At 38.6% G+C, this 10,731-nt stretch overlaps 1 long non-coding RNA gene across 1 annotated transcript; it reads left to right on the top strand.

Annotated features, from left to right (window-relative positions):
• Positions 1-2,851: 2,851 nt before the first annotated feature.
• Positions 2,852-8,565, top strand: LOC133247162 (uncharacterized). The gene is made up of 2 exons (XR_009736284.1): positions 2,852-2,926; positions 8,311-8,565. It is a non-coding gene; the product is annotated as an uncharacterized LOC133247162 (long non-coding RNA).
• The last annotated feature ends 2,166 nt before the right edge of the window (positions 8,566-10,731 follow it).

The following is a 10,731-nucleotide window of genomic DNA, read 5'->3' on the forward strand; positions in this document are numbered from 1 at the left end:
ATAACAATTACAATGCATTAAGATTATATGAGCAAAATAAATAGAAACAGGAAGTTTGAGAACAAAGGGATGCTTTAATGTTAATGTATTTTAAAGTGGAGTCAAAATACGAAGTAGAATGCAATACTACTTCATAGCATTTTAAAGAAAGCAATACTTACTCTTATTACATATAATCAGATCATACTATATGTAATGAGAATAAGTACTGTTTTCTTTAAAACACTACTTCAGTTATATGTGTGTGTATACATCTATGGGCTTCCCTCGTGGCTCTGAGCTAAAGAATCCACCTGCAAGGCAGGAGACCCAGGTTCGATCCCTGGGTTGGGAAGATCCTGTAGGAATGTGTGGGTATCTATGTGTATAACGAATCATGATGTAAAATAATTTTCATGTGAGAGTAACAGCAAAAATCACCCCGATTCAGGTCATTCTGATGCACCAATCCACATAATCAGAAATAGTAACCTAGGAGCAGAAAGAGTGAAAGATTAAAGGACTTTGTCCTACCAAACAGACATTTTAACACACATGCACTGGTATGTGTATGCATGCATAAAATTATTTAAGATCTCAAAATATTTATTTGGGAATCAATCTGAACTCTTGAGGAAGAATTGATGGTGAATAATACAGTTTTTAGGAGGCTCTGGAGTGCAAGACACAGCCAGTAGCAAGAAGAACGCTAAATTTTAGAAATAAATTTCAAGAAAAAGAAACAAAAACACAAACATACCACCATAGTATGAATTAAGTTGATGGGGAGAAAAATCCTACTAAAGCAAACAGATCTAGCTCATTCAAAAACACAGACACTTAGGTGAACATTGAGTTTGAGAAGACTCTTGTAAGAGTCTTATAACAAAAGCACTACTCTGGTGGTCCAGCGATTGGAAGTCTGCCTGCAAATGCAGGAGACACGGGTTGGATCCCTGGTCCAGGAAGATCCCACGTGCAGTGGGGCAACTAAGCCTGTGCCACAATTACTGAGCCTGTGCTCTAGAGCTTACGAGAGGCGACTGCTGAGCCCATTGCTGCAACTACCGAGCCTGTGTACCTAGAGCCCGCTCTCCACAATGAGCAGCCACCTCAGTGAGAAGCCCAAGTACTGCAGCTAGACAGGAGTCATCACAACTAGACAAAGTCATACAGCAAGGAAGACCCCGCGCAGACAAAAATGAATGTCAAATTAAAAAAAAAAAAAAAGCCCGATGAAGATCTGTTCTTTCATGTCTTAGGATAGGAAGTTGGCATCTCCAGAAGTAGAGCTCAAAATAGGGCTTCATGTACAAGTAGTTTATTGAAGAAGTGTTCCCAGAAAAACGTGGATGGAGCGAGAGAATCAGAACAGGGAAGGGGAAGAAGCCAAGAAAGGGTGTGATTTCAGACAAAGCTCCAGTCGTGCCTGATCTCATCGGGATCTCTGGAATGTAAATTCTGTCTCGGAATTTGTCCTCACTGCAGGCAGAGGATCTGGGCTTTCATATAACAAGTCAGTCATTGCCTAATGGCCCTGCTGGTGACTTCCCAGGAACGTCCTGCTCTCTGCATTTGCAGGGAAAGTCGTTCTAGACAGGGCACGCACTTTGTGTGGAAAGGCACATAGAACCTGGAGATGGACGCACAGATCAGGAATGTGAGGGGGCCTGGGTAGAGCTAGAGTACCACTGATGATGCCCACTATCCTTTGAAACAGTTTTCTCTCAGTAGGAGACAATGCTATAGAAAGGGGTAGTTAGGGTTTATCAGAAGGGTAAACTAGACCACAGACAGGAGGGTTCCCAGGGGCTTCTAGGGAAAATGAATAAAATTAAAATCAACCATCTACCTGTCCCTTTCATAAAATAATTATTTTAAATACGAGAATGGGAACTGAGCTAGACTGTTGTTATTTAGTTACTCAGTCATGTCTGACTCTGCAACCCCATGGACTGTGTAACCCATCAGGCTCCTCTGTCCATGGGATTTCCCAGGCAAGAAGATTGGAGTGAGTTGCCATTTCCTTCTCCAAGGGATCTTCCCAACCCAGGGATCAAACTCACATCTCCTGCATTGTAGGCAGATTCTTTACTGCTGAGCCACCAGGGAAGCCCCCTAGCTAGAGTGTTTAAGAATATATTATTCTAATCTTCTATATTTTCTTTAATGTTGTAGGAATGAAATAAATTTGGCATGCCAGTCATAATATATAAATATGAGTTAATTAAAACTATGGTCCATGGGGTTGCAAAGAGTCGGACAGAACTTAGTGACTAAACAATGGTGCACTTTATAAGCTTTAAAAAGCAATGTTTGGCTTAATTCAGAGGGCTAGGAGAGGGTATGCAGGAGAATCCATCTCCTAAGCCTAGCCTGAACTCATGCTATGATGAATCTGTCAGTTTGCTGACTGTATCTCTAGCTACAGAAAAGAAGACATTAGGAAAAGTACAAAGTACAAAGGAAGGTATTTTTCAGGTTTATTGAGATAAAATTGCCAATAAAGATTGTTTATATTTAAGGTGTACTGCTTAATGGTTTGATATATGTATACATTATAAAGTGATCACCACAATCAAGATAATTTAACATATTTGTCAATCCATCACCTCACATGGTTACCTTTTTTTTTTCTTGTGGTGAAAATCTACCTCTTAGATTTCAAGTTTACAAATATTTCTTGGCTGCTTCCAGCACCAGGTGAGAAAAATGCAAGTCTGGAATCTATGACTTTATAAGGATGCAGATATAAAAATGAAATACCAATAGGAGTTGTAATCTAACAGAGGAAGATATGAGTAATGGTGCATATTAAATAGCAGTTTGATGAAAAGGTTTAAAAACTCACTTTCTTTGGAATGTGCTCAGTTGCTTCAGTCATGTCCAACTCTGCAACTCCGTGGACTAAAGCCTGCCGGGCTTCTCTGTCCATGGGATTTTACAGGTAAGACTACTAGAAAAGGTTGCCATTTTCTCCTCCAATTTCTCTGGGATAAGCAACTATAATTTTTAACTATAACTTTAAAGTGATCAAGGTTGGCTCTTCCAACCATATACTAGCTAGAAATGCTTTGGGCTGAAAGAATGGTTAAAAAAATGGATACTATAGTGGTCAAAGAACAGGCTATGAACATGAATCTTTTAGATTCAAACCTTAGGTAATAAATTTACGCAGACTAGTTAATTTCTCTGTGTCTCAGAATCCTCTTCTAGAAATGCAGACAATAATGGTGAGAATTGCATTAAAGTGAATACTTGTAAAGTACTTGAAGGACACATGTACATAAAAGGGTACCTGAAATACAGTGAGTAATATATAAAGAAATAACTTAAAATTTGTCTTACATAAATAAGAAAATGGTTTTATTGATATATATTTTTTTATTGATTCCTAGAATAAATTTTATTTTAATAAGTTTTATTAATTCCTATAATAAGGTACCAAAGGAGGTAGAGACTGTGTTCCCTCCACCTCTGACAACAACCCAGGCTTTATTTGTATGAATGGGATAATAAATTCTGTGCCTATTCATTTTTTATACAAGTAGAATACCACCTATTTTTTTGTTTGTTTGTTTCACACCTTGCTTAAAACGAAATTCAGACATCTTTCCATATCAGCACACGTAGGTCTTCCTCATGCTCTTTAAAATCAGTACAGTGTCCCATTATATGACTATACCATCATTTACTTTACACTTTACAAACTAATGGGCACTTGCTTGTTTACAAAGCAAGTGCAATGTATACTGTAATGTATACCATTTTGTATATAGATCTTTGGATATTTATATGAATATACTTGCATAGTAAAATTGAGATGAAGCACTTTGTGTAGACTATTATGGTAAGCATTAAGAGGAATTCACGAAGATGGGAAAAATGATTGAACATGTTAAAATGAGAAATTTAAATATATTCCACATGACATAGAACATTCTGTGGTTAAATTAAGTAAATGAGAGTCCCAGGGACGGGGGAGCCTGGTGGGCTGCCATCTGGGGTCGCACAGAGTCAGACACGACTGAAGTCAGCAGCAGCATGCTAAAAACTATGACTGAATATTTTAAATTCGATTTGACTAATCCTATAAGGAAATCTACCATCAACAAGTTCTTATGTCCATGGACAATCATTAAACAGCTATCTCAGTGCCTTCTATGTGTCAGGCACTATGAATTCAGTACTAAGTAGAACAGACAAAAGGTTCAACCTCTGTGATTCTTAGAAATTAGTATACCATGAAATATAAATAGTCCTACAAAAAAGGAATGTTTGGAGAGCAAAAGAGATCATGGAAATATAAAACATAACAATGAAATATTTAAGAGAAGGACTGAATGATAAAATTAAAGATAGTGGAAAAGAGAGAAAATAGCATAGAAAAGATTAGACATTTTTTTGAACCAAGTGTTTTAACATGCAAATAATAAGAATTCTAAAAATGGAGAATAAAGAAAGCAGTAGAAAGAAAAATATGAAAAAAATTCCTCAGAAATAAAGAACAGGGTTTGTCAAGTTGAACTGACATTGGTACACGATGGGGAGTATTAGCCCAAATCAAATAACATCAGTATTACAGTTTGAGAAGATGGAGGGCAAGAGAAGATTCTAAGACCTTCCAACAGAACAGAGATTTATTCACATGATCGATATCTAAAAGGCAATAAACATCTTAAGAGTAATATTGAAATCTAGAAGACAGCAGAAGAATACTTCCAAAATTCTGTACAATTATTTTTAATCTAGATTTTTTTTTCAATTAAGTGGGAAGGTAGGAAAAGGGCATTTTTAATAGACATGCATGGCTTCCAAATTTCACCATCTTGCAAAAAGTTTCTAAAGGATGCATTTCCCTAGTAGGAGGGAGTTTTCTAAGAAAAAGATAATATCCATGAAGGGGAGAAACAAACACAAGAATGGGTTAAGGGGAAATTTCAAGGAGACAGCCATTCTTCTGACCAATCAGATTGGAGCAAGTCAGAATTCACCAGAGTAAATACCTTCAGGAAGAGAAAACTGGAGAATACCTTCTGTTTTTAAATGTATCAAGAAAAAATAATGTGGGAGAGTGGGGATGGATGAACTTAATATAAACTACGTACCAAAAAAATCACACAAGAATAAAAGAAAACAGAAATGAATTCTATGGAAAACAAATATTGTACAGAGGGGAGAAAATAATTTATGTGATATGGGGCCTCTCTGTGAGCAGCATTTACAGAACCCCAAGACTTAAGTCTAGGAAGATGACATCATAGGCTGGTAGGTGGATTTTAATTCAGATACTGGAGGTCAGTTCTCAACTGATTTTGACCACAAAATGTCAACAGTTTATTAGCTGATTGGATGGACTGAAAATATGGCCACAATATTTTGCTGCATATTTTGCATCACAAAATATGCCACAATATTTGGCATCATCAGTGGGCTGATCTTGTAGCTTGTTTTGGCAAATAAAATGTCATGTAAGTGATGTTGTACAGGTTCTTGAACCTAGGACTCATGAGACCTTGTAGCTGTGCCCCCTCACACTTGGAAATCCAAGACTGCGTAAAGAAGCTCTATCAAGCCTTTTTGAGATAAGAGTGCATGGAGAGAAAGTGCCTGTCATTCCAGATGCGTCAGCTAAGCACAATCCCCAAGCAGTCCATCAATTGAATACAGTCCCGTGAGGAAGCTCCAGTGAGGCCAGCAGAAGTCACCCACCCAACTCACAGAATCATAGAGTAATAAACTTCTGTAGTTTTAATCTACTACATTTGGGGGGCACACTGATCTGCAGCAGCAGACAACAGACACAGCAGACTATATGTATTTGCCACTTTCAGTAACACCTCTTCCCTTCCCAGCTCAGTTTTATCAATCTTACTGTGAATATTGCTAACTGCCGCTTTTCCCAAGACATTTCACCAAGAAGAAAATATTTCCATTATTAAAACTTTATGTTAAAAAATGTTTATTTTTTGGTTTCATATTCCCTTCTAACATACACTCAGTATGTTGTACTGAGTGTAAATACTGTAGATCAGGCTTTTTTTTTTTCTTTTTTAACATGAGATCTAGCCTCTGACTTCATTTCTGGTTATTACTTTATTCCATCACTTGATCTAGTTGCAATCTTCCAATTGTGACATTTATCTCATGCCTCTTAGTCTTGAAGACACTGTTCCCTCTCTCTGGAAAAATTTTCCTTCCTAATTAACCTGGCAAATGCTTGGCTAAACACACTGATACTGCTATTTCCTTGCAAAGTTAAAAAATTTGCAATGTGGGATTCCCAGTGATCAGGTCTAATTTGTTTTTGCTCAGCATATTCAAAAGTTCCTTATTTCCATCTCCCACTGGAATCTGTGCTTCTCATGTTGTGATTCTACACTAAGTCTCCACTTCCTCCTGGGTCCAAGCACAGTGGCTGCTCTCACTGTTTTTCATTGTATTATATTTTAGGCTTGTGAAACCAGCATGCTTGGGAAGGTTATCACCTTTGATCTCCACATTTGCTCAACCACAGACTCTCCTTCAGCAGATTCCTGAACTGATGCTGCTGTCGAAATTTTGAAGCTCACGGCTCAAGGTCCAGTAAAGACCAATACCTCGGCCATGTGCTCCCCAAAACGTTGTCTTCTTGAAGCTTTTGAAAGTTCCAGATATTTCTCATGCATACTTTTCTACATAGCTATTCATTTTATTTTCCCATTGATATTCTCCTACTCTGCTTAGTCCAGCTTTTGTAATTTACCTGACTCTTTCCTAGTTCAGAGAGGTGGAGCTAGCACTATTGGCCTAATTTGAATGCGTTGTTCTTTGTTTTCCCATCTTTGTTTCCTGGCTCAAACTTTATCTTTCATCGATATTTTTCTAGATTTTGTTTTCCTGGTGTCTGCTTTAGACAAAAACATCAAGTTTATGGGGCTGCTAAAAAACTCCCATAATTCAAACAAATTATATCCACCTTTATTTTCCCCAAGTCGGTTAATCTCACCTAGGAGATGCTCTTCTATCAGGCAAACACTCAGAGCAGTCATGGACTCTATTCTCATTCTGCTCAACTTCCCTGAGTCTATCATTCTGTCTGTGTCTTCCTTTGGATTCGTGATGTTCTATCCTTTAAGACAGAGGCAATATACGCAGGCTTGGTGACAATAGCTGTCACCTTGAAAGCTAACCAAGTAATTCTGGAGTTTCTATATCAGTGTCCCTAGTTTTCTCTTCTCAATAGGTTCAAATCCTCTATATTAAAACTGTTTGATACAGCTATTCAGGGGTGTGTGTGTCCAGGTGGGCTCACTTTGTGTAGCTTTACTTGAGTAACTGCTGATCAACGTCAGCAATTTACTGGATCCTTCACTTGGTGTAGCATTTTATCCTGCTCATTAAGATCTTGTCTCTCTTCCTCTATTAGACGTTACCTGATCCCAGTTACTCCTTGTGAGTAACAGAAATAATTCCTTTTATTTTATACTTTCTCAAGAAATGAGACCAGGAAGCATTTTCTTTTATTTTTTAAAATATCTGTTTATTGTAGCCTTGAAGATCTAATGCCATTTTTCTCTTCCTGTCTAAAATATCACCTATGATTGTAAAATTAAAGGATGTTTTCTCTTTCTCAAGTATACTTGTCTTTCTTCTTTATTTGTATTCTTCTCTTGCTCCTTTCTGAGTATATATCTGAAACCTATTTTTCCAAACCATTTCTTGATTTCTTGGGAACTGTGATTCCAAGATATGCTGTTTCAGGCACAGGCCTCTTTAATTACTTTCATAACTTTTGGTTTTGCAATGTTTCTTTGGGTTCTTTTCTGCCTCCGACAAAGAAGAAGGAATATTCTCTTGAAGGTTAAAACAAAAAACAAAAAACTACTTAATTTTACTTTTTATTCCCTAAGTTCCAAAACTGACCAACCTAATATAAATAAAATCAGCTTGGGCCTCTGAAATTTAAACTAAGCTTAGAATTTCTGTAATGAATAAAGGCCAAGCCATTTTGAGACCATGTAGTGATGGTAGTGAAGGGTGTATGTGCAGGAACATGTGGATAAGCAACATGAATCAAAAATGTTAGCTCTTCCTCTTCCAGGAATGCGGTTAAGGCCACAAAAAGAAGGATGGAATTTCAGGCAGCTGATCTAGCACTGTCTGTTCAGGCCTGGCACTAATAATTTAAAGTTTGAAATTCATTAGTGTAGTTCATTTGGAACTCAAGAGCCTCTGCTATTCAAAGTCCCAATCTGAAGGCCTGGCTGAAAAAGCAGAATATAAGCGGCAAACGTTCTCTCCTTATTGAAGTGCAGAAAATAACAAAGGCATTCTCCGTGTCTTTGGCAGTGCCATGGCGGCATGCTGCTTACAGTCAAGCTACGCGGCAGCTTGCATTCTAGAGCCCAAGCAGTCAACATGTGGCAAGGCCATCGTGGCCCATTTTTGCTGAGATACAGTCAACTGACTGCGGATAAAGCCACCTTATGCTGCGATGACCTGTCAAGATCAAAACGACAATGGAGCCTGCACTCACAAAATCCCGAGTCCTAAAGCCACTCACCTAAATCGTGCCAGTTTACAATAAAGTCAACTGTGCGTGCATGTGTGCAGCTCAGTCTTGTCTGATTCTTCACTACCCCACGGACTGTAGCCCACCAGGCTCTTCTGCCTACAACATTTTCCAGGCAAGAATACTGAAGTGGATTCCATTTCCTCCTCCAGGGGATCTCCAACCCAGAGACTGAACTCAGGTCTCTTGCGTCTCCTGCATTGCCAGGTGGGTTCTTTATCACTGGTGCCACCTGGGAAGCCAGTGTGACCTTTAGAGCATGCCATGGTAGTACAGATTTGACTACTAGCTAGCTCTGACAAAATGAACACTTGATTAAGTAAATCGCCACCAAAATTGCAAGCTCCAGCTGGAGTACCAGAAGTAAGAGCAGACCATGGTTATGTTCTCTGGCGGCAAACAGATCCCAAAGGGAATCCAGAAGATGCAGGCCACGCATGCTCCATTCCTTCCCTCCAAGTCTCCGCACAGCCAGGCCACTCCCCCTTTATCAGAGGCCTGGGATTCTACTGCAGCACAGTCACACGGTACTGCTAGTTCTCACCCGAGGGTAGTTTTGCCCCCGTGACAGTACGTGGAGAAATTTTCAGTTGTCAAAATTGGAGGGTGTTACTGGCATCTAGTGGGCAAAAGCCAGGGATGCCGCTTGTCATCCTACAAACCACATTCTCCTAGGACAAAGAGTGTTCAGGCTCAAAATGTCAGTGGTGCTGAGGAAGACGGCTCCATACAGAAATACAAAAGTTGGGAAATGATTTTTCTCTCTAATATCAAATTTGCCATCTCACCGACATTACACACAGGGGAGTCAGACGTGACGCTCCACAGACAGCCATGCTGAGAGGAAGGGGAAAGACACTAGAGGAAAACACGGCAAATATCCTTTTCACACTTATGTGTGCACTTGAAAATTATTAAAAGGAGCTATATAATGGCAAAATTTTAGTCGATTTTAATTCTAAATTTCTGTTTACAAAAATATGAAGCTTTATTTATATTAAAAATGTCCACAATGGATTTCTACAGTGATAAATTTTAAGGAAGATGTCACTTCCTCTACTTGAGACATCAGTCTGAGGCCAAGTCAGGGAAAACAGAATAAATCCTGACACGATTCTGAGCCTCCCCAAAACACCAGAGAGCCTGTATCCCTCATTGCAAGATTGTAAAAGGTACTGTTCAGATTCTGACAGCCCTGCTGGGGATAAAGAAGAACTTACTACAATTATTATTATTTATCTTCCAAATGGCAACAGAATTCTCTCTGCTCTGCAGAACATAAAGGAACACATGACTCGGCGTAGTCTTCATCATGAGTTCTCTGGTGCCTGTATTTTACCCTTTTGTGTGGCATAACTGGGAAGACAGAATTGCTTGATTCCTACCATATTATTAACTCTAAATCACATCTGAAATGAAAGCCCTGCAAGGAGGATTTAGATAACGGCACATCAAAGAATAAATGCAGTCTAAAAATATTTGGTTTAAAAGCTCATTCACAATGTGCCAAGTATTATTTTCCTTGACATGCTCTCTTGCTTGCCTTTGCAAAACTATAATCAGAATAATTCCTCACTCATATTTAATGGCGAAGAGGGTGGGGATTTTGTGACCCAGCTGGAAAATTTGTAGAAACTAAGGAAAGTCCAGTTCAAAGAACTCCTGAGTCATAAAAGTCTAGAGCAAAGAGAAAGTTATGGTCATCTAAACTAAATTTCCTATTTTTAAAAACACAGTAACTGAGACCCCAGATGGAGATGCATCGTGCTGAAGATCACGGTTCATTAACAGAAGAGCCAAATGTTTTAACCAGTCCTTTCTTCACTCCATGCCACTTTCTAATCTACTGTATTAACTTTTCATCAAATATTCATTGAACCTCATTATAGGCCCTTTGGAAATCAAAAAATGAAGCAGAGATCTCATAGAGCTAACAGTTGAATGAGAGGAAGGACTCGTATACTGACAACTACAAGAGCAGGCACTGTGATACATGAGAGATACGGGGACTAAAAGAGAAAATCAGAGAAAAGAAATTCAAACTCCTATAGAAACAAAACATAATGTAAACATAATGTAAACACGTAAAAGAGTCTGTGTGTGATTGAAGGGATTAGTGAGGATCGGGGCAAAAACAGAATCCAGGGAGTTTACACTGTCAGCTCTAACTATCACCAAGTAAGAATGAAGGCCTGTTT

Source organism: Bos javanicus, chromosome 5 (assembly GCF_032452875.1).
Source record: "Bos javanicus breed banteng chromosome 5, ARS-OSU_banteng_1.0, whole genome shotgun sequence".
NCBI classification, from domain to species: Eukaryota; Metazoa; Chordata; class Mammalia; order Artiodactyla; family Bovidae; genus Bos; species Bos javanicus.